Here is a 24,920-nt window from a genome sequence, read left to right as displayed (position 1 = left end):
GACTGACGGTAACCTCGAATATACACAGTTTATTTGTCACTTTAAAACCCAAGGTCAACATAATTTAAAAGGTTAGTTTAAATCATGTTGAAATTACATTTGCTGACATCAACATCAAAATTAGATGTGGATTTGCCCGGAAAGTATGCTTGGTGTTGGCAGAACTTGGCATAGCTGGGATGTTGAACCACATCACACACACCACCTTGTGTGTGTGTGTGTGTGTGTGTGTGTGTGTGTGTGTGTGTGTGTGTGTGACCAGTACGACCATACATAATCTGGGCCGACAGTCAAAGGCACTTGCTTGTCCATCCTTGGGGGAACTGTTGATCTACTGTTAGGGGAAGTATGTCTTGAGTGACTTCCCGTTATTCTGGCCCCTATTGTCCTCACTCAGTTGTAACAGACTGAGGCCACCTTTTCACCTTTTCACCTTTTCAAACATACAGATACATAGTGTCACATGTTTTGCATATGCTTGCATTGGGTAGCTTGACTATATAAATGATCCTGTTCTCTCTGTACAGGACGCTCTCACTCCATCTCACCTGCGTGGGTGGGGCGACCAGCCTCCTTATTACGATACGTTTTTAATAAAAGTAATACCTTGATTGATTATTGATTTGAACTCTCCTCGTTATTAGTTAAAGGTAGAATTAGTTCACAAATGTATAGGTGTATTTTACTCCAATAATGGTTGAATTGAAGAAGCGTAGGCTAAATTGCCAATCAATCGTTGTTTTTACGACCCGTGGACACCCAGTGAAAAATGCGCTCTTGCAAAAGCTGCATAGTGCAGATCCCAGCCTATGGAGTAAAAGTTTGAGGGAGTTCCTCTCAGGTAATAAATAAATAAAGATGGCTTTTTTGTTAACTAACACTAGCACTTGTAATGCACTGTAAATGTTGTAAACTCCTCTTTGGTACTGTGCTCCATACATACACACTTTTTATAGACTTCCACATCTGCATATTATTGAGATATCAAAGTATCAACCATAGAGATCCTATTATATTAGGCATTCTAATTCCTAATTCTATGGTGTCACCAACAAAAACATAAATAATAGGCCTAAATGCAGCATATGCATTCATTTTTCAGGTCATGCAAATAGCACTTTTCAGTAGTGCTCAGAAAATGCCAATCCAAGAGAGCAGCATTTCTTTTTCAACCATGTTTTGAAGCAATGAGCCCAATCATTCTTCCATGACAAAAACATAAGCTAATAAATCCTTAGTTTTGGGGTTATTTTCAGGTATTAACAATTAGAATAATCTACATTTCCATATTTCCAAGTCATATTCTTGATGATGAAGGGTCATTTAATTAATTGGAATGACTGGAAATCTGACAGACTGGTTTTAAATGTAAATATACAGCCTACTTGTTTTATTATCTGTATTGAAGTAGAAAGTAACAGGTTAGAAGCCTACATGACCTATTAATGCAATCGATATGCAACTTTGCAGGGTAGTCAGGAATCAATATACACAGTCAGTTAGGAAAGCTAAGGCTAGCTTTTTGAAACAGAAATTTGCATCCTGTGGTACTAATTCCAAAATGTTTTGGGACACTGTAAAGTCCATGGAGAACAAGAGCACCTCTTCCCAGCTGCCAACTGCACTGAGGCTAGCAAACACTGTCACCACTGATAAATCTACGATAATCGAGAATTTCAATAAGCATTTTTCTAAGGCTGGCCATGCTTTCAACCTGGCTACCCCTACCCCAGCCAACATCTCTGCCCCCCCCCCCCCCCCCCCCCGCTTCTCCTTCACCCAGATAGCTGATGTTCTGAAAGAGCTGCAAAATCTGGATCCCTACAAATCAGCTGGGCTAGACAATCTGGACCCTCTCTTTCCAAAATGATCCACCGAAATTGTTGCAACCCTCATTACTAGCCTGTTCAACCTCTATTTCGTATCATCTGAGATCCCTAAAGATTGGAAAGCTGCCATGGTCATCCCCAAACTGTTACAGACCACGCTCAAGGTCCTAAACAATATCATAACCGCCATAGATAAAAGACAGTACTGTGCAGCCGTTTTCATCGACTTGGCCAAGGCTTTCGACTCTGTCAATCACCACATTCATATCGGCAGACTCAATAGCCTTGATTTCTCAAATGACTGCCTCGCCTGGTTCACCAACTACTTCTCAGATATAGTTCAGTGTGTCAAATTGGAGGGCCTGTTGTCCAGCCTTCTGGCAGTCTCTATGGGGGTGCCACAGGATTAAATTCTCGGGCCGACTCTTTTCTCTGTATTTATCATCTGATCCACCTCTACGCAGACGACACCATTCTGTATACATCTGGCCCTTTCTTGGACACTATTAACAAACCTCCAAACGATATTCAATGCCATACAACACTCCTTCTGTGGCTTCAAATGGCTCTTAAATGAAAGAAAAACTAAGTATACACTCTTCAACCGATTGCTGCCCTCACCTGCTTGCCCGCCTAGCATCACTACTCTGGACGGTTCTGACTTAGAATATGTGGACAACTACAAATACCTAGGTGTCTGGTTAGACTGGAAACTCTCCTTCCAGACTCACATTAAGCATCTCCAATCCAAAATTAAATCTAGTATCGGCTTCCTATTTCGCAACAAAGCCTCCTTCACTCATGCTGCCAAACATACCCTCGTTAAAACTGACTATCCTACCGATCCTTGACTTCGGCGATGTAATTTACAAAATAGCCTCCAACACTCCACTCAGCAAATTGGATGAAGTCTATCACAGTGCCATCCGTTTTATCACCAAAGCCCCATATACTACCCACCACTGCGACCTGTATGCTCTCGTTGGCTGGCCCTCGATTCATATTCGTCGCCAAACCCACTGGCTACAGGTCATCTATAAAACTTTGCTAGGTAAAGCCCCGCCTTATCTCAGCTCACTGGTAACCATAGCAACACCCACCCGTAGCACGTGCTCCAGCAGGTATATTTCACTGGTCATCCCCAAAGCCAACAATTCCTTTGGCCGCCTTTCCTTCCAGTTCTCTGCTGCCAATAGCTGGAAGAAATTGCAAAAATTACTGAAGCCGGAGACTCGTATCAACCTCACTAACTTTAAGCACCAGCTGACAGAGCAGCTTACCGATCACTGTACCTGTACACAGCCCATCTGTAAATAGCACACCCAACTACCTCATCCTCATACTGTTATTTTTGTTGTTGTTGCTCTTTTGCACCCAAGTATCTCTTTTGCACATCATCATCTGCACATCTATCACTCCAGTGTTAATGCCAAATTGTCATTATTTCACCACTATGGTCTACTATGGCAGACTCCCTCTGCCGACCCAAGGACGTCAGAGGACAAAAATCAGTTAACCACCTTACTGAGGAACTCAATTTAACCTTGCGCAATACCCTAGATGCAGTTGCACCCCTAAAAACAAAAAACATTTGTCATAAGAAACTAGCTCCCTGGTATACAGAAAATATCCAAGCTCTGAAGCAAGCTTCCAGAAAATTGGAACGGAAATGGCGCCATACCAAACTGGAAGTCCTCCGACTAGCTTGGAAAGACAGTATCGTGCAGTATCGAAGAGCCCTCACTGCTGCTCGATCATCCTATTTTTCCAACTTATTGCGGGAAATAAGAACAATCCAACATTTCTTTGGTGCTCTTTCATGCTGTCCCTAGGAGGGGTGCATCACTTGAGTGGGTTGAGTCACTGACGTGATCTTCCTGTCTGGGTTGGCACCCCCCATTGGTTTGTGCCATGGCGGAGATCTTTGTGGGCTATACTCGGCCTTGTCTCAGGATGGTAAGTTGGTGGTTGAAGATATCCCTCTAGCGGTGTGGGGGCTGTGCTTTGACAAAGTGGGTGGGGTTATATCCTTCCTATTTGGCCCTGTACGGGGGTATCATCGGATGGGGCCACAGTGTCTCCTGACCCTTCCTGTCTCAGCCTCCAGTATTTATGCTGCAGTAGTTTATGTGTCAGGGGGCTAGGATCAGTCTGGTATATCTGGAGTACTTCTCCTGTCTTATCCGGTGTCCTGTGTGAATTTAAGTATGCTCTCTCTAATTATCTCTTTCTTTCTCTCTCTCGGAGGACCTGAGCCCTAGGACCATGCCTCAGGACTACCTGGCATGATGACTCCTTGCTGTCCCCAGTCAACCTGGCCGTGCTGCTGCTCCAATTTCAACTGTTCGGCCTGCGCCTATGGAACCCTGACCTGTTTACCGGAGGTGCTACCTGTCCCAGACCTGCTGTTTTCAACTCTCTAGAGACAGCAGGAGCTGTAGAGATACTCTTAATGATCGGCTATGAAAAGCCAACTGACATTTACTCCTGAGCTGCTGACTTGCTGCACCCTCAACAACTACTGTGATTATTATTATTTGACCATGCTGGTCATTTATGAACATTTGAACATCTTGGCAATGTTCTGTTATAATCTACACCTGGCACAGCCAGAAGAGGACTGGCCACCCCTCATAGCCTGGTTCCTCTCTAGGTTTTGGCCTTTCTAGGGAGTTTTTCCTAGCCACCGTGCTTCTACACCTGCATTGCTTTCTGTTTGAGGTTTTAGGCTGGGTTTCTGTACAGCACTTTGAGATATCAGCTGATGTAAGAAGGGCTATATAAATACATTTGATATGATATTTAATGCCTTACCTCCCTAACCTTACTACATTTGCACACACTGTACATATATTTTTCTATTGTGTTATTGACTGTACATTTGTTTATTCCATGTGTAAATCTGTGTTGTTTTTTTGTCGCACTGCTTTGCTTTATCTTGGCCAGGTCATAGTTGTAAATGAGAACTTGTTCTCAACTAGCCTACCTGGTTAAATAAAGGTGAAATAAAACATTTAACATTTAAATGCAACATCCATTTAAGGCCAGCTATGTAAACTCTGACATAGATTTATCTTGCAATGGATGTTGACAATTGGTAATATTGTATTTTCTAATCCCTCTTAAGGGGAAAGTAAAAAGTAACAAAGTAATCTGATTACGCTACTGAGTTTGGGTAATCCAAAAGATATGCTACAATTACAATTTAGGACAGGTAACTAGTAACTGCCCAAAGCATCACTGGGTGCACACTGCCTGCCTTCCAGGACACCTACATCACCCGATGTCACAGGAAGGCCAAAAAGATCATCAAGGACATAAACCACCCGAGCCGCGGCCTGTTCACCCCGCTACCGTCCAGAAGGCAAGGTCAGAACAGGTGCATCAAAGCCGGGACCGAGAGACTGAAAAATAGCAGCTTCTATCTCAAGGCCATAAGACTTTTAAATAGCCATCACTAGCTGGCTACCACCCAGTTACTCAACCCTGCACCTTAGAGGCTGCTGCCCTGTATACATAGACATGGAATCACTTGTCACTTTAATAATGGAACACTAGTCATTTTAATAATGTTTACATACTGCTTTACTCATTTCATATGTATATACTGTATTCTATTCTACTGTATTTTAGTCAATGCCACTCCGACATTGCTCATCCTAATATTTATATATTTCTTAATTCCATTTCTTTACTTTTAGATGTGTGTATTGTTGTGAATTGTTAGATACTACTGCACTGTTGGAGCTAGGAACACATGCATCTGCTACACCCGCAGTAACATCTGCTAAATATGTGTATGTGACCAATCAAATTTGATATGATTTGATTATAACAGATTACATTTACTCACTCGCTCACCCCTCACAGCTAATACAGCTATGACAGATAATCAAATTACTCACCCAGGTTCAGGTGCAGCTTGTTTGAGTCCAACAGCACACAGCAGGAGGTGTTTAGAGCAAGTTCACATAGAACAAGTAATCTATGTGAAAGAGCAGAATTACAGAGTTTAGGAGTGACATCTACTCAGGCACCTATTGGCCACCTAGCTGGTTTTTCCAGTGACCATTTTAAAAACAGTAATGTGATGACTAACGCCGTAGAGTGTGCAAAGCTGTCAAAGGCAAAGGGTGGCTACTTTGAAGAATCTCAAATATTGTCACACCCTGACCATAGTTTACTTTGTATATTTCTATGTTTTGGTTGGTCAGGGTGTGAGCTGAGTGGGCATTCTATGTTTCATGTCTAGTTTGTCTATTTCTATGTCTGGCCTGATATGGTTCTCAATCAGAGGCAGGTGTTAGTCATTGTCTCTGATTGGGAACCATATTTAGGTAGCCTGGGTTTCACTGTGTGTTTGTGGGTGATTGTTCCTGTCTCTGTGTTTTCACCAGATAGGGCTGTTTCGGTTTTCGTTACGGTCTTTGTTTTGTAGTGTTTGTATTGATTCGTGTTTTACGCAATCTACACGCCGCATTTTGGTCCGACTCTCCTTCACCACAAGAGAACCGTTACAAATATAAAATATTTTGATTTGTTTAACACTTTTCTGGTCACTACATGATTCCACACGTGTCATTTCATAGTTTTGAAGTCTTCACTATTATTCTACAATGTAGAAAATAGTACAATAAAGAAAAACCTTTTGAATGAGTCGGTGTGTCCAAACTATTGACTGGTAATGTACATGTCAGTACATACACACAACAAGGAGGTCACATGGGGGAGAGGTGTTCGTTGAGCTGCGTGGTGTTGCTTTATTTCATTTTTTTCCAACTAAGTTTGCGGTTCACAACGTATGCGTGTACCAAATATCCCCCTATTCTCCATAGGCCTCTGGTCAAAAGTAGTTTACTATATAGGAAATTCCACCATATGTGGCAGCCTTTCTTCAATTATGTACAGACGCTACAATTCCCCTCTACTCTGCAGTAAACTGCCTGTGTTCGTTTGGAATTGATTTACCGTTGTAAGTGTTTTGTTTGAGTCTGACTTACTACAGTGGTCCTCTGTAGCGTGACTGCAGGTCGCTTTGGATAAAAGCGTCTGCTAAACAGCTTATATTATTATTCTCCATTTTGAAGACCAACTGTGTTTTGTTTTGTTGGTGGGTTGTTGCGTGTACAGTATGTTATGCTGTTGCTGACATTGTTATTTATACTTGGTTTCACATAGGTTCTTACCTCCCTAAAAAAAAACATGTTCTCATATTATATAGGACGTATAATTTAACATGCACCAACTCAGTGGTCTTGTGATTAGAGCGTCTGCCCTGAGATTGGAATGTTGGGTGTTTGATCCCTGGGTGAATCATACCAAAGAGTCCAGTGAAATGCCTTTCTTGTGAACTCTTTTTATTTCGGCATTTGTTGTTCGTGTAATCGGTTTGTAATGTTGCAAAGTACATCTTGTAAATGTTGTAAAGCAAGTCATGTTAACATCAGCCTCCACTCCATGGCAGCGCAGTGAAAGTACTGTGCTGAGTTGGCATTCTCTTCTCCTTCTATGAAAAGGAGTGAACCCTCTGTTCTCCTAGATTGCTTCACTTTATGTCCTATAAAGTGCACTGCTTTTGTTAGGGCTATAATCAAAGTAGTGCACTAATAGAGTGCCATTTGGGACAAAAACCTAACGGGTAAGAATGTTTGTTCTCTGTATGTGGTCTGAGATGGAGAAAACACATGGTAGTACAGCCCAGGGGCCAAACCATGGGGCCCAACACAGCTGTAGCCCAGCTTAACAGGGGAAATCTACAACAACACTAAGGCCCTTGGCAACAGCAATGGACCAATCCGTTCAGGTTGCCACCTTTATTTCACCCATAGGGATTCCACCATCAGCTTCCTTGGTCTGACTTCTGAAATCCTTTATCCCCAATAGTCAGAGTTTTAGAAATGGGGCTCTGCCAAACACATTTAATCAATTATAATCTAGTTCTAGTGTAAAACAAAAACTAGGTGTCAGTTAAACTAGCCTACTTGAATGTCTCTACTTTTTCAAACCTAAAACTGTCCCAAATGGTACCCTATTCCTTGTGTAGTGTACACTCCTTGATCAGGACCTAGGGGCCTATACGTTGCGATGCTGCTGATCCAAGCCACTGGATTCAGACCCAGACACAAAGCACCCTATTGAGTTTTTTGGGGGTGAAAATACAAAAAGTCCTTTGTCATAGAGAACAAAGACAACAATGCCGCAATATCATTATACCAAATCCTTCAACATTCGCTCTGTTTTCTTCCACACAAAACCAAACCATGGCAGATCTTCCAAACACAAACGGATGGGTTATGTTTGCAGCCTGCTGTACACAACAACACACCCAATATTCAGATCAGATGGATGTCATTCTTGTAGCTTAGAGACTCGTAATATAGACATTCTTATGATCGGTGTCACCACCCCATTTAGAAAACATGTAACAGCCATGTGAGTTGAACTAGTCTCACAAAACAAAATTTACTTTGAGTGCTGACAGACTTTGTTTATTTTATTTTTTAATTGAACCTTTAACTAAGTCAGTTAAGAACAAATTCTTATTTACAATGACGGCCTCCTGGGGAACAGTGGGTTAATTGCCTTGTTCAGGGGCAGAACTACTGCTTTTAACCTTGTCAGCTTGGGGATTCAATCCAGCAACCTTTCGGTTACTGGCCCAACACTCTAACCACTAGGCTACCTGCTGCCCCAGACTAGGGGTTTGATGATGTGTGTAACCAATAGCAGATCACAGAAGAGGTATTTGATGATGTGTGTAACCAATAGGATTACACTGATCTCTCAAACAGCAATGGTTGTTCCATCAGCTTCACACCACTCCCGGTTTAGACAGATACACAAGCAGCAGTATGGTTTGTACACAAACAACAGTATGGTTTGTACACAGGCAGCATGGTTTAGAGACGCAGTGTGAAACAACCCTGTTTTGTATCACCTTTCTGAGGCAGTTGGCAGATATGGCATTTCATGTTTAATAATTTGTCCTTATATTAAAAAACCGCATCTGCTTGGAACCTTAAGGTCTGGGGAAGCACCTGGGGCTGGGATGTTAAGGGGGAACATCTGGCTGAACCATGGTTTTAAAGGGGAGGACAGGTGGTGCTCAGCTTTGACTGTCAATTAAAGTCGTGACCATATGAAGAGCTGGGAGCTGAGAGAGATAACTCCTAATTAACAATACACCTCCGAGGCATGACAATTAGCCGCTTTCTAACAAACAGAAAGCAGGACAGAGAGGTGGAAGACGGACACATTGGGGAGCACCAGGACATACAGTGCCTTTGAAAAGTATTAAGACCCCTCGACTTTTTCCACATTTTGTTACGTTACAGCATTATTCTAAAATATATTACATAAATACAAATCCTCAGCAATCTACTCACAATACCCAATAATGACAAAACAAAAACAGGTTTTTAGAATTTGTTTCTAGTTTATTAAAAATAAAAAACAGAAACACTTTATTTACATAAGTATTCAGACCCTTTCCTATGAGACATGACATTTAGCTCAGGTGCATCCTGTTTCCATTGATTACCCTTGAGATGTTTCTACAACTTGATTGGAGTCCACCTGTGGTAAATTCAATTGATTGGACATGATTTGGATAAGGTCCCACAGTTGACAGTGCATGTCAGAGCAAAAACCAAGCCATGAGGTCGAAGTAATGTCCGTAGAGCTCCGAGACCAGATTGTGTCAAGGTACAGACCTGGGGAAGGGTACCAAAAACATTTCTGCCGCATTGAAGGACCCCAAGAACACAGTGGCCTCCATCATTCTTAAATGGAAGAAGTTTGGAACGACCTAGAGCTGGCCGCCCGGCCAAACTGAGTAATCGGGGGAGAAGGGGCTTGGTCAGAAATGTTTTGGTACCCTTCCCCACATCTGTGCCTAGACACAATCTGGTCTCGGAGCTCTACGGACAATTCCTTCAACTTCATGGCTTGGTTTTTGATCTGACATGCACTGTCAACTTTGGGACCTTATATAGACAGGAGTGTGCCTTTCCAAATCATGTCCAATCAATCGAATTTACCACAGGTGGACTCCAATCAAGCTGTAGAAAAATCTCAAGGATGATCAATGGAAACAGGATGCACCTGAGCTCAACATTCGAGTCTCACAGCAAAGAGTCTAAATACTTATGAAAGCTATTTGGGTTTTTACATTTTTAATACATTTATTAAAATTGCTAAACCTGTTTTCACTTTGTCATTATATGTTGTGTGTAGATTGCTGACGAACTTGAAAAAAAAATGCTCTCAATAGTGCAGCTGTAAAAGTTCCTGAGGATCTGAGTGGCCATGCCAAATCATTTCAGATTCGTGAGAGAGAAAAAGCGTTGTCATGCGTTCTTCATGACTGTGTTCTGGTGTGAGAGGACCATGTTCAGTCCTCAGTGATGTGGACACTGAGGAACTTAGCTATTGACCCCCCCCCCCCCTCCACACACACACACACACACTGCCAGTTCTCTTACCTCCTCCCTGTATGCTGTCTCATCGCCGTTGGTGATCAGGCCATAGAGGTCTTATGTTTATAAATGTATGTTCACACATGACAAAGTAAATGGAATGATTCTTGCTGACAGGAAAGGCATAATTTATTTAAGATTAGTGAAGGCCTACAGTATTTCTATGCACATCCTTTGAAATGATGTGTTTATTGACCTTACATTGTACTGTACAGTATGTCATGTGTGAATTCTATGTACAGTATTAGAAGCAAACAAAGGCCATGTAACTATTGCCCTCAGGTGAAGGTGATCAGAAAGTGTTCAGTATTATTTATTTTTTAAACGAGTGTGAAATAAAGACATTCCCACAAACTGAGGAATGCTGCTATAGTTGATTGTGCAATGTTTCCACTCAACGATCTTTGTCAGGCAGAATGTGTGCTATTAAATGGAGTCAGTCTATAATAGGAAGTATAAATGTGTTTCATTTTATCTGACAGACAGGGTCCGGGTCTGTGTGACCTTTTCAACATGACTTTAAATAAGAATAAAAAAGTTCAGGAAGAAGCTTTATGTAAGCTTTGGCCTATTCACAAGACCACACACGATGAAATAATGACACGAGAATGGCTACGCCTGACAGTGGGTGCTTCCCAAATGACAACCTAGTGCACCCTAGTGCCCATAGGGTTCTGGTCCAGAGTAAGGTATTATAAAGGGAATAGGGTGCCATTTGGAACGCAGACATCAGCCTGATACAAGTCAAGGACAGAACATCTGTCCACCTAAACGAGAGGAAAAAAACATCAGTCTCATCTCATTCCCCGCAGCAATCTATGAAATGTGATGTGAGGGCATCAAAAGGATACAACATCTGGTGGTATCTACAGTTCTACATAATGCATCCATACAGCCTGAAACTGAGCAGCTGTATGAAGCCTTTTAAACACGTCCTCTCCTTAATCAGCTGCCCGTCTTCTAGTGTGATCAAAAGGGCACCGCATTTGTTTATTTGGAGACAGAAGTTTTGTACTATTCAGTCTTAATTGAGAGACGTGGTTCACTTTGATTGCATTGGTAAAAACACTTCCAAGAAACAGTGGTTAGTGCCAAGGAAAACAGACATTTGGTCATTCTCTCAACACAACAGCAGTTTATCACCGCTTATTAAAATATTCAATACAATAAATTGCATGTGTCATGCCATGACGTCTGGGAAAGAGGACAATGATACGTTAATATGTATTTTTTATGACGTCAGTCTGCTGTAAAAATCTGTGTACTGGTATGTAAAGTGTGCCACGCAGGACGCTGTGCTTTAAATGTGTGTTTGGCAAAGAGCCAAGACTGTAAATGAAAACAGAGGGTGAACCAAAATCCCGGAGAGAATTCCTCTTGAGAGAAACTGTGGAGGGAAAATAGTGTCGGTGACCGCTCTGAGTGGTTAGAATGGAGACAACTATGGCGTTGCTGTCTGGAGGGAGACTCTGATGTGTCCCAAATGGCACCATATTCCCTACTAATATAGGATCTTAATTTGAGCCAGTTTGCTATAGCAGGAAAATAATCCTGCAGCAACAGGAAATGAGATTATATGGATTAGAACTATTGGACGTCTTTGTAGCGGTTTACACATTTTTCATAAAAGGAAAATCAAGTCTGATTCTGAAAGCGCTTGAAAAAGCAAAACAAGCCCCCAAAAGATGGTGACAGTAAAGAGGGAAACGCATGTCTTGATCAAAGGGAGGTGGTAAACGCCGGGAGATGAGCAGGTCATCCGGAAGCCAGCAGCACAGTTCCCTTTCACCGGCGCCTTGCCGTCCCCGACGTCTGGCTACAACTTCTCTGTAGCCGTTGACTCTCTCTGGTCTTGCAGAACAAGATGAAGTTTGTTTTTTAATAATGAAGACGGTGGTAGCCCGCTCAGAACTTTGGAGGAAACCTCCTTAGGGATGCAATCGCCACTGTCAGCTTGGCATGCATTGAACTACTCCTCATTGTGTCAGGAGGCCGTAGGAATAACAGAAATAGGCTGGTGCATTCAAATCAAAATACACTAGCTAGCTAGCTTGGTAGCATAGCTAGCTAGCTATCATGAGAAAACTGATTTGCCATGAATTCACGGTCAGGAAACAAATAGATGTAATCCATACACATGTGGCTATTCAAAACAAAAAATAAAGTTCAAAGATTCAAAGAACAAATACCTAAACACATTTACAAAATGTACAGGAGCTCTCTGCCGAGGCGACCTTACGGAATATATATTCCTATATAGGGAATGTGGTGCCATTTGGGTCGCAGGCTCTGGTTACTAGGGAAATATACCACCTCACAAGCTGTTTGTAACCACTTCACATAACCACATCCAGGAACCACAGCTATGAGGTCTGACTGTTCACAGGATGGGTTTCTCTCTTTTTCCGTCTCCTTTGCAGCAGGGTTGGTGCCCAGACCAGACCGTGCAATTACAGTACAATATAATGATGTGCTGAAACGCTCTGAAAGGCTCTGTGGTTAAAGCATGGCGTCTCCACAGTTTAGGATGCTGAGCTGCATAGACCACATGAGTTGGCTCTTATGACTACAGTGCTGACTAGATGACAATGTGACTTATGACTACAGTACTTTTTTCAGCATAACAACTGTACTGAGTCGGGCTCAGCCTACAGTAGTCTCGGGAACATAGTTGTTTTATCAAAGGAATAAATTATAGTATCTTGGGAAAAGTTTTTAGGCCGGTACCTAAATGTGTAATTATAGCTTTGTGTCTAACTGTATGGCAACTACTGTAAATCTAACTCTTTATGCTCATCAGACAGCTTGTCTTTTTCTCTGGTTACATTTGACGTTTCATTCATTTAGCAGACGCTCTTATCCGGTGGATCCATTTTTCATACTGGTCCCCCATGGGAAAAAAAATTCACAACCCTGGCGTTCCGTGCTCTACCAACCGAGCCGCATGAGTGATCGACAGTTGGTGAGGGTTATTGTGCCGAGTTTCTCCAACATCAGCAACATTCTGAATTGTTTTTACCACCAGTTACATAGGGCCTACTGTAATTACACTGTACTCTTCCTTAATATGAAATGACACCTGGCCTCCACTTCCATCTCTCTGAGCACACACTGGTCCACCAAGGTCACTCCGTAGCCAGTCACATCACAGACGGAGAGCAATATCCCTGGGGCCAATCTTCCTGCCATCCAGGACCTCTATACCAGGCGGTGTCAGAGGGAGGCCCCCCAAAAAATGTAAAAGACTGCAGCCACTCAAGTCATAGACTGTTCTCTACCGGTACCCCCTGTGTATAGCCTTGTTATTGTTACTTTTAATTGTATTTTTTACGTTAGTTTATTTCACAGTAAGGTCTACATCGGTTGTATTCGGCGCATGTTACAAATAAAATGTGATTTGATATACAATATATTGGCAATGACATTGTACTTCCTTATTACTTCTAATGGAGATTGAATGAAAAAGGTAACCCTTCTAACGGACACACTATCATTAGTATACATAAAGGACCTCAGTCATTACTCCAAATAGAATGGGAAAGACAATTAATAATTCAGATGCAATTTCAAATAAATTTCTAGAACACATAACCATAACATAACCACCCTGGGTTTTAATCCCAGTAAGACAAAGAGGTCTATAATAGCAGCATTTAGAGTGAATCCGAAATATTCCCTATATAGTGCACTACTTTTGACCAGAGCATCGGCCATGGTCAAAAGTAGTGCACTATATAGGGTATAGGGTGCCATTTCGGATGACAGCATAATGTCTGATGTTCTGTACTATTGTGTGTACTGAATGCAGAGAGAGCAGCATTATACCCTACTACGCTAGAGATAATACAGTCAACAGATGTTGGTCTGTTCTCACTGTCATTACCGTGCCATTGAGCAGTTAAGAGTAAATTGTCAGAGATATTACAGAGATATTAAGCCATGCAGCATTACAGCTGGCCTCTATACTAGTAAAGATGTCTACATTTTAAAAATGTTTTGCCTCTAGCCCAAGAACACAGTTCTTGAAAAGATAGCACTGAGGCAGTAGAAATGTCCATACAGTTTGCACTGCTGATACTAACTAGATAACTCTACTGGTGACTACTCAACATAACTAAACACTACTCTCAACACTACTCTCAAAGAAATGTATAGGCTACATTGCGTTTAGGAAATAAATACATTGTTGCAACAATTTCAATTTCATCTAATCAGTACGGGGCGGCATGGTAGCCTAGTGGTTAGAGCGTTAGAGTAACTGGAAGGTTGCAAGTTCAAATCCCCAAGCTGACAAGGTACAAATCTGTCGTTCTGCCCCTGAACAGGCAGAACAAATAAGAATTTGTTCTTAACTGACTTGCCTAGTTAAATAAAGGTAAACATGAAACTCGAAGGTATGGTTAGGCTGTAAAGCCTGGGTACCGTTTAAAAGGTGACAGTATTTGATCGTTTTTTTTAATAGACTTTCTATCAGATGAAAAAAAAGTTTCAATATTGAAGTTTGAACATTGGTTTGAAATACAACGAATAGGAGAGTTGCCCAATACCCTTGCAGTACAAGGGTATAAGCTATAGATTAAAACAGATTATTTGTAAATTGACAGATATTATTATTTGTCCTGTGATAATCTGACTAATTATTTCAAATCAAAGAACCACAAAATGCATATTTGATCATGCAAAACGCTTCAATGGCTGGATAGGCTACTTACTTTCATTTCCAAGACAGCTCTGATCGGAATGGTAGGGAGACCCGTTATCCAGAGCATCCACACAGCACAGCGATAAGGTTATCCAAGCAAGGAGCTGCTGAGCGAAACCACCCCGATATTAATCGAATACAGTAGCCTAGTTTAAAAGACCGAGCAGTGAACGTCGAAATGTTCACACCCTTAAGCTACTAAAAAGGTATATCTGCGAGTGGATGGCTGGAAGCGGCAAGTCCGTTATTATTCAGTGATACCTCCCCGACGCATGGAGAGCTAGTGGACGGCTATTCTCCTACTGGTGTCGATCAAGCGGTTTTGCGGCCATGTGGATTGGCGAGGCACAACAGTGCAACGCAACGCCCCTTTTCATCCTGACTAGGTATAGCGGTTTGGACAGAGGTGTAATAATGGGGTTGACTGCATAGGATGTGTTGGAAACATTGAAATAAGCAAACGAAAGGAGTAGGCCTAGGCAACTTTTTAATTTCCAGTAATGATATACTATGTCTTTGAAAAACAACTCAAATCATAGAAAAAGGTTTTTCTAATTCTAGTTATGCCCCTGGGCAAAATCGGTTTAAATCATGTTTCTAGGTCATTACAACAACAAAAATCCCTGCGATGACGTTAAATCAACGTGGAAAACTGATTGGATTTGCAAAAAGTCATTAAAGTAAGGGCATTCGTCTCTTTTTCACGCATCTTTTTTTTCAATGACATGGCGATTATTTAGTTGATTTCATATTATTTGAGAACTAATCCAAAAGTAAATCAAAACTAGAGGTTGAAACGACCTCTATGCCCCGTGGAATGTGACGAATGGGTGGACTGGCAGCCATATGGTGTACTCAACTGTAACGAGTGCGCTGAGAGTCGGGAAGCAAGTTCAGGGAGTGTTGTTAATTTGACATTGTCTGCATCTGGGTCTTACCTGAAAAATGATATTAACTGTAGATAGGTATGTAGAGAGTAACAGCCGCGTATGTGAAGAGTGTGAATAAATATGAATGTACTGTATGTGTGTGTGGTGTCAATATGCATGTGTGTGTTTTGTGTGAGTGTGTGCGTGTGTGTTGGAGTGTCAGTGTAGTATGTCATGAGTGTGTGGTCCAATGAGTGTACATCGAGCCTTTAGAAGCTGTTAAGGAGCCTTTGGTTCCAGACTTGGCACTCCGGTACCGCTTTCCTTGCTGTAGCAGAGAGAACAGTCTATGACTTGGGTGGCTGCAGTCTTTGACCATTTTTAGAGCCTTCCTTTGACACCGCCTGGTATAGAGGTCCTGGATGGCAGGAAGCTCGGCCCCAGTGACGTAATGGGTGGTATGCCCTAGCCTCTGTAGAGCTATGGTCAGATGCCAAGCAGTTGCCATACTAAGCGGTGATGGACCCGGTGATGGTGCAGCTGTGAAACCTTTTGAGGATCTGAGGTCCCATGCCAAATTTCAGCCTTCTGAGGGGGAATAGGCATTGTTGTGCCCTCTTCACTACTGTGTTGGTGTGTTTGGACCATGATAGGTCCTTAGTGATGTGGACACCAAGGAACTTGAAGCCCTCCTTTTCCTGTAGTCTACGATCAGATCCTTTCACCCTTTTTCAGCACCACAATGTAAGTTACTCGAATCTGGCTTATTGTGAGGTCAATAACTCTGATAAATACATAAAATTAGCAAGAAGCATATTGTTTTGAATAAAATCTATTACAGTAGTAGCAAACTATCAAAGTTGACCTCTGCTCCTCCTCATCTTCACACTCCTTCTCAAACTGAACAGAACATAGGCTATAGGCTTGTCCACAAGCAAGATAGTGATTTTGGGGGGAATAGGCCTAATCCAAAATGATTTTTGTAAGAAGCCTTTGACTGACCTGCCACCTTAGGCCTACAGAGCACAGCCATTGGTTAGTTAGCACACACAAAAAATGCAAGAGCAAAGCAGGCCGGGGCTCAGGGTTGGAATATCCACTGTGGTGTGTAATGCAGCCTAGTTTATTTACACCATCCCAGCATCAATCTTTGAAATGCAACTTTGCTCTGTGCTTCTCCAAACATGCACTTCGTAGCCTATATGCTATGGATAATTTGATTGAGACCACACTAAATAGCCTACAGGCACACTTGTTATTGCACACCCAGGAGGAGAATCAGAGATGAGGTGCGGCATCACATCGATATAAAGCCTAATAAACAACTAATTCTAAAACACTAAGAAATATAGACATTTCATTCATTGGTCTTCTCGCATGTAAGCCTACAGGTTGTTTGGCACATTTTTTAAATCTAATGTATAGTTTAGGCCTTTGCTTTTATTTGTGACGTTAAATCAACGTGGAAAACTGATTGGATTTGCAAAAAGTCATTAAAGTAAGGGCATTCGTCTCTTTTTCACGCATCTTTTTTTTCCAATGACATGGCAATTATTTAGTTGATTTCATATTATTTGAGAACTAATCCAAAAGTAAATCAAAACTAGAGGTTGAAACGACCTCTGTGCCCCGTGGAATGTGACGAATGGGTGGACTGGCAGCCATATGGTGTACTCAACTGTAACGAGTGCGCTGAGAGTCGGGAAGCAAGTTCAGGGAGTGAGTGTTTTAATAAATAAAATGAACACGAGCCACAAACAACCACATGAAAACAGAGTCAAGGGGAGTGACGGATATGGGGAAGATAATCAAGGAGGTGATGGAGTCCAGGTGAGTGTCATGAGTCGCAGGTGCGCGAGACGATGGTGACAGGTGTGCGGAATAATCAGCAATTCAATTAAATAATTGAAACGAAGTGGATAGCAGAAAACATGTCTACCATTTACCCTCACTTCTTAGACAGACCAGAGCCTTATATATGCAGTTTTAGAAACTGTTCTTTGTTTTATTATTTTGATAGAACACAGGGCTGCGGGCCAGAAGGTTCTGGGTTCGCAGACCACCGTTCTCCTTTATAGTAAAAGCATTGCATGAATCTATCATTGTATTTGCAGGTCCAAGAAAAACATACGTTCTACAAACAATTAAATCAATTTACATAATTAGCAGAATATTTAGATAATGCAAACTTATAGTAACCCAAAGGTTTCGAGTTTGAATCTCATCACAGACAATTTGAGCTAATTAACAACTTTTCAACTACTTACTATTTTTAACTACTTTGCAACTACTTAGCATGTGAGCTAACCCTTTTAGCCAACACTTGCCCTAAACATAACCCCTAATCCCTAGCTATGGTTAGCCACCTAGCTAAAATTTGTAACATATAATACGTTTGGCAAATTCGTAACATACTGTACGTTTTGCAAATTAGTAACACATTTTGCGAATTTGTAACACGTACGTATTTCAAATTCGTAACATATAATACAAATTGTAATTCATGACTTATCATATGAAATGGGTGATGGACATCCACCAATTCATACATACCATACGAAATTGAGTGTCTCGGATTTACGTTAAGAATAATACAAAATGCTCTGAAAACAGGTTGCTGATCATGGTACTTTCAAAGTTACGACTACTTTTCCACCCCAGACAGAATAGGCCTACTGACACAGAAAAATGTAAGCATTTACTGCTGGCTATTCTTCTTTCATGGCTTGGTCACAGGTGTTTCCCTAAAAGCTATCTTGGTTTAAACATAATCAATTGATAGTGACAGAATTAGATTGCTTTCCAATCAAAGTACATGTTTTTTGTAGATTGTAGCTCAGCCTCTGAATGTCAAAGAAATAAAACAATGATATTCCATATACATCAGAGTCACGTCATTCCAGGGTATTTTACAGGTTGTTTCTAGTAGAAAGCATCTCGGACCAAAGCGCTGTTATAGATCACTTTATATAACAGGATCCGCTATATTTTCTTCCAAATCTTAGACTAACGAAGGGTAGGCCTGTGCCTTTTTCCATTTTCTTTAATAAAATAACCTATGGCATACCCTGTCAAACCCCTTCAGTTCGAGTTTTGGTTTGAACTTAACAGCGCTTCACTGACATGGAGGTAGGCGATTTAAAGAGTGCATGGTGGGTGAAGGAATTGATCAACAAAAGGAGTGCATGGTTTGTGAAGGAATTGATCGACAAAGGAGTGCATGGTGGGTGAAGGAATTGATCGACAAAAGGAGTGCATGGTGGTGAAGGAATTGATCGACAAAAGGAGTGCATGGTAGGTTATGCCTACTGTAGATTCAAATGATTTGTTTCAGGCGCCAAACTTATGCTGCCAGGTGAGACACATGAAGCTCAGTCTATTTTAGTAAATATCTTCTTGAAGCGGCTGTGAAGTGGAAGAATAATTTAAGCAGCAGCTGGGTAGGTACCTTGCTTTGTTTATAAGCATATTTATTGCTAGCCAACGTTAAATTGCTGCATGTTTCCTTAGCTAACCTAGCTAGATAGTTGGCTAACGTTTGTTAGCTCAAGTTGACAAAAGCCATTTCGGTCTGCTCTAAATTGCTCGTAGATATCTAGCTGTGCAACATAGAAAACATCACTGAAAGAATATTGTGATTATATTCTGTATCTCAGCCTCTGAGTGCTATAAAGAATACTCTTAGTGCAGACTCGTGACCGTTATGTTTCCACCATTACTACAGAGAAAATGGCTTGTTTCTAGCAGTTCAAAGGATTACCCATATTTTTTCGGATTGACGGGCCGCATTTCACACACAAACCACGCTATGGGCCGTACTCATAAGCCGCTAAAGCTGATGCGAATGAACCATATTGTATCGAGGTGAATTTTCCCCTCCCAGGACACAAATTACTAATATTGGTAGCCATCTAGATGTCACCGTGATATAGTCTACTCAATGGGAGAGCATAAATGGCTAAAACACCGGGACACCGTGTCCTCCTTAGCTGTCACAATCCTATGTTTGATTCGGTTCACTTGGCCCTCATCTGCGCTACATAAATCATTGTTTTGTAGGCCAGGATTGTCCATATTGCCTCTCCCGCTAACCATTTAAAAAATTGTAAAAACATTGTTCCATAATGTTACAGTATTTGCTCAACTTGTTCACTTTACCAGTAGTTCGCAATCACTTGGTGGCACAGTGAGAAAGGAAAATGTTGTGAGTCTGGTAAAATGATCTGTGATATTGTGTAGGGCAGGCTATAGTCTTTTTTGTATTTATTCAATTAATTTCATAAACTATATTGTATCAGAGGGTGATACACGCAGCCGAACGCACCATTGGGTGCACATTGCCTGCCCTCCAGGACACCTATAACACCAGGTGTCACAGGAAGGCCAAGAATAACATCAGGTACCTCAGCCATCCGAGCCATGGCCTGTTCTACCCGTTTCCATTACTCAGACGCGGGTAGCATTATGGCAAAAACTGGAAGACTGGCCAATAATTTCTACCCCCAGACCAATACAACAGACCAATACACCTTACCGTGAAATACTTACTTACAAGCCCTAAACCAACAATGCAGAGTTTTAAAAAAGTAAGAAAGAAAATGTTGTTAAATAAACTAAAGGAGAAATAGTAACACAATAAAAGAACAATAACGAGGCTGTGTACAAGGGGTACCCGGGTCAATGTGCGGGGGTATGGGCTAGTCAAGGTACATGAGGTAATATGTAACTGTCACACCCTGATCTGTTTCACCTGTCTTTGTGATTGTCTCCACCACCCTCCAGGTGTCGCCCAGCCTCCCACTATCCCCTGTGTATTTATACCTGTGTTCTCTGTTTGTCTGTTGGCAGTTCGTTTTGTTTCATCAAGCCTACCAGTAGTTTCCCCTCTGCTCCTGTCTCTCGATTATTCCTGTTTCCTAGTTTTCCCACTGTTGACCATTTTGCCTGCCCTGACCCTGAGCCTGCCGTCCAAGTACCTTTGCCCCACCTATCTGGATTACTGACTACTGCCTACCCTGACCCTGAGCCTGCTGTCAAGTACCTTTGCCCCACCTATCTGGATTACCAACCTCTGCCTGCCCTTGACCTGTTTTTTTGCCTGCCTGCCCCTGTTTGATTAATAAACTGTTGTTAATTTGACATTGTCTGCATCTGGGTCTTACCTGAAAAATGATATTAACTGTAGATAGGTATGTAGAGAGTAACAGCCGCGTATGTGAAGAGTGTGAATAAATATGAATGTACTGTATGTGTGTGTGGTGTCAATATGCATGTGTGTGTTTTGTGTGAGTGTGTGCGTGTGTGTTGGAGTGTCAGTGTAGTATGTCATGAGTGTGTGGTCCAATGAGTGTACATCGAGCCTTTAGAAGCTGTTAAGGAGCCTTTGGTTCCAGACTTGGCACTCCGGTACCGCTTTCCTTGCTGTAGCAGATAGAACAGTCTATGACTTGGGTGGCCGCAGTCTTTGACAATTTTTAGAGCCTTCCTTTGACACCGCCTGGTATAGAGGTCCTGGATGGCAGGAAGCTCGGCCCCAGTGACGTAATGGGTGGTATGCCCTAGCCTCTGTAGAGCTATGGTCAGATGCCAAGCAGTTGCCATACTAAGCGGTGATGGACCCGGTGATGGTGCAGCTGTGAAACCTTTTGAGGATCTGAGGTCCCATGCCAAATTTCAGCCTTCTGAGGGGGAATAGGCATTGTTGTGCCCTCTTCACTACTGTGTTGGTGTGTTTGGACCATGATAGGTCCTTAGTGATGTGGACACCAAGGAACTTGAAGCCCTCCTTTTCCTGTAGTCTACGATCAGATCCTTTCACCCTTTTTCAGCACCACAATGTAAGTTACTCGAATCTGGCTTATTGTGAGGTCAATAACTCTGATAAATACATAAAATTAGCAAGAAGCATATTGTTTTGAATAAAATCTATTACAGTAGTAGCAAACTATCAAAGTTGACCTCTGCTCCTCCTCATCTTCACACTCCTTCTCAAACTGAACAGAACATAGGATATAGGCTTGTCCACAAGCAAGATAGTGATTTTTGGGGGAATAAGCCTAATCCAAAATGATTTTTGTAAGAAGCCTTTGACTGACCTGCCACCTTAGGCCTACAGAGCACAGCCATTGGTTAGTTAGCACACACAAAAAATGTGCAGCAAGAGCAAAGCAGGCCGGGGCTCAGGGTTGGAATATCCACTGTGGTGTGTAATGCAGCCTAGTTTATTTACACCATCCCAGCACCAATCTTTGAAATGCAACTTTGCTCTGTGCTTCTCCAAACATGCACTTCGTAGCCTATATGCTATGGATAATTTGATTGAGACCACACTAAATAGCCTACAGGCACACTTGTTATTGCACACCCAGGAGGAGAATCAGAGATGAGGTGCGGCATCACATCGATATAAAGCCTAATAAACAACTAATTCTAAAACACTAAGAAATATAGACATTTCATTCATTGGTCTTCTCGCATGTAAGCCTACAGGTTGTTTGGCACATTTTTTAAATCTAATGTATAGTTTAGGCCTTTGCTTTTATTTGTGTCCTTTGCATTCATTCTTGATGTCATTGCTTGCTTTTGCGGGTCTAATTTCTATTGACAGATATACAGCTTTTCCTTATTAGACAGGTTTAGGGACAATGAGGTGACGCTGACTGGCGGTAGCCTTCTGCCCATGGTCCTGAATCGATGGCTATGGTGTGGGCCGTTAATGAGCGCAGCTGGAGCTACCAGTCTTCATGGGGCTTCTCTTCAACATTGAGTGCGTTCTTGTGTGCAAAATGACAGTTATTGTCAATATGGCTGCATTTCAGATAGTCCTACATTTTTGTACATATTGTTTGTAAGACCAATACCATGTGTAGCCTACTAAAACAAGTAGGCAAACTTTCACTCCTGTCATTAATTTGCATTACACAGTCATTGTGTGATAGGCTACTGTAAAAATGATGTCAATACTATGAAAACGACACAGCTTACTTTTGCGCACCCTCTGCTCTCTTGTTATAGCGTGAGTGTGTGTCTGTTGCTCTTGGAACGGGCATTTACTTTTATTCGCAGCAGATTCAAATGAGCTACTGTCATGTAGGAAACGTCACATAAGCACTCTCCAACACAGACAATATGGCGCACCTGAAGAAGTGGCGTCTTAGTGTCACAAATTCCTATAGTTCTAACGATTGAAGTTTAGGCTATGAAGCCTGTAAGAATCTTAGATTAGCTAGTGGTGCTCATCCTGTCGAGCTGATCTGTGTATGTTGTAGCGACTGCATGTCTTTCTTGTGTTACTATAGAAAGTGATGGTTGTTGATGTGTGCGGCTACATCTCAGATGCCTTGTTGTACGTTTGATCAGTAGTAGGACCAATCTACTCTGTGTTATTGGGGCTCTAGTTGTGCTCCCTCAGGCATGTCTTCCTGGAACCGCGCCTGTGTAGGCCAACATTGTACAGTACAGAAACACCGCTAACCAAATCATCTCTTGCTAGGTGCAATTGAATTAAAGAACAGCTACTCCCCACAGTAAAAATATATTTTTTGACTTTTTCCCAGACCTCAGAAATGTTCTCCTGGTGTAGTTTAAGCATTGTTGTGGACTTCTTTTAAAAAAAGACACAATAACATGTCATTCAGATAACCGGGCCTAGTTTTTTTCTCTCTTAAAGGTGTCTCAAATCTTTGAAAATAATGATTGAAATGGATTGTAATAATATTAATTTACTTATCATGTCTTCATCTTTGATATTCCTAATCTATCATGTATTTTTATTTGTAATCGATTGTGTAGATTTTAACAATTACTTTTATGATGTATTCATCTTTTACAAAAAAAATCATAAACTTTGCTTAACTTCTTAGGGCTGTAATCCCGTTAACGGATTGATATGACAACAGCCAGTGAAAGTGCAGAGCGCCAAATTCAAACAACAGAAATCTCATAATTAAAATTCCTCAAACATACATGTATCTTATACCATTTTAAAGGTAATCTTGTTGTTAATCCCACCAAAATGTCCGATTTCAAATAGGCTTTACAGCGAAAGCACCACAAACGATTATGTTAGGTCACTGCCAAGACACAGAAAAACCCAGCAATTTTTTCCAGCCAAAGAGTCACAAAAAGCACAAATAGAGATAAAATGAATCACTAACCTTTGATGATATTCATCAGATGACACTCATAGGACTTCATGTTACACAATACATATATGTTTTTTTTTCGATAAAGCTCATATTATATATAAAAAAATCTCTGTATACATTGGCGCCGTTATGTTCACTAGTTCCAAAAACATTCGGTGATATTGCAGAGAGCCACATCATTTTACAGAAATACTCATCATAAATGTTGACATGGAAATATAGATACACTTCTCCTTAATGCAGCCACTGTGTCAGATTTGAAAAAAACTTTACGGAAAAAGCAAACCATGCAATAATCTGAGTACAGCTTTCAGACAACAAAGCAGCCAAAAAGATATCCGCCATATATTGGGTAGTCAACAGAAGTCATAAATAGCATTGTAAATATTCACTTACCTTTGATGATCTTCATCAGAATGCAAACCCAGGAATCCCAGTTCCACATTAAATGTTTGATTTAGTACAATAATGTCCATCATTTATGTCCAAAGAGCCACTTTTGTTAGCACGTTTGGTAAACAAATAAAGTCATGAAGCGCGTTCCCTAGCTGCAGACGAAATGTCAAAAAGTTCCGTTACTGTCCGTAGAAACATGTCAAACGATGTATGGAATCAATCTTTAGGATGTTTTTAACATAAAAACGTCAATAATGTTCCAACCGGAGAATTCCTATGTCTGTAGAAAAGCTATGGAACGGGGAACTGACTCTCTCGTGACCGCGCCTCAGAGCCTGTGGCACTCTGCCAGACACCTGGCTCAAACAGCCCTTATGAGCCCCCACTTCACAGTAGAATCCTCAAACAAGTTTCTAAAGACTGTTAGTGGAACATCTAGTGGAAGCCTTAGGAAGTGCAACATAACCAATATCCCACTGTGTATTCAATAGGGGCTGGGT

The 24,920-nt window shown here is 41.5% G+C and overlaps 1 protein-coding gene across 3 annotated transcripts in view; it reads right to left on the bottom strand.

Moving 5' to 3' along the window:
• The window catches only part of LOC109907403 (CMP-N-acetylneuraminate-beta-galactosamide-alpha-2,3-sialyltransferase 1-like), a 44,121-nt gene extending 28,821 nt beyond the window's left edge, over positions 1–15,300 (bottom strand). For 2 of the 3 annotated variants that reach the window (XM_031793491.1, XM_020505343.2), the window contains exons 1-2: positions 15,019–15,300; positions 5,735–5,814 (exon numbers count right to left, since the gene is read on the bottom strand). The gene's annotated coding sequence lies outside the window, so the exon portion shown is untranslated. The remainder of the gene's footprint in view (positions 1–5,734; positions 5,815–15,018) is intronic. The other variant, XM_020505342.2, reaches the window with a different exon arrangement.
• Positions 15,301–24,920: the final 9,620 nt, after the last annotated feature.

This window comes from Oncorhynchus kisutch, linkage group LG17 (genome assembly GCF_002021735.2).
Source record: "Oncorhynchus kisutch isolate 150728-3 linkage group LG17, Okis_V2, whole genome shotgun sequence".
Classification (NCBI taxonomy): domain Eukaryota; kingdom Metazoa; phylum Chordata; class Actinopteri; order Salmoniformes; family Salmonidae; genus Oncorhynchus; species Oncorhynchus kisutch.
This window is presented reverse-complemented; position numbering and strand designations above follow the sequence as displayed.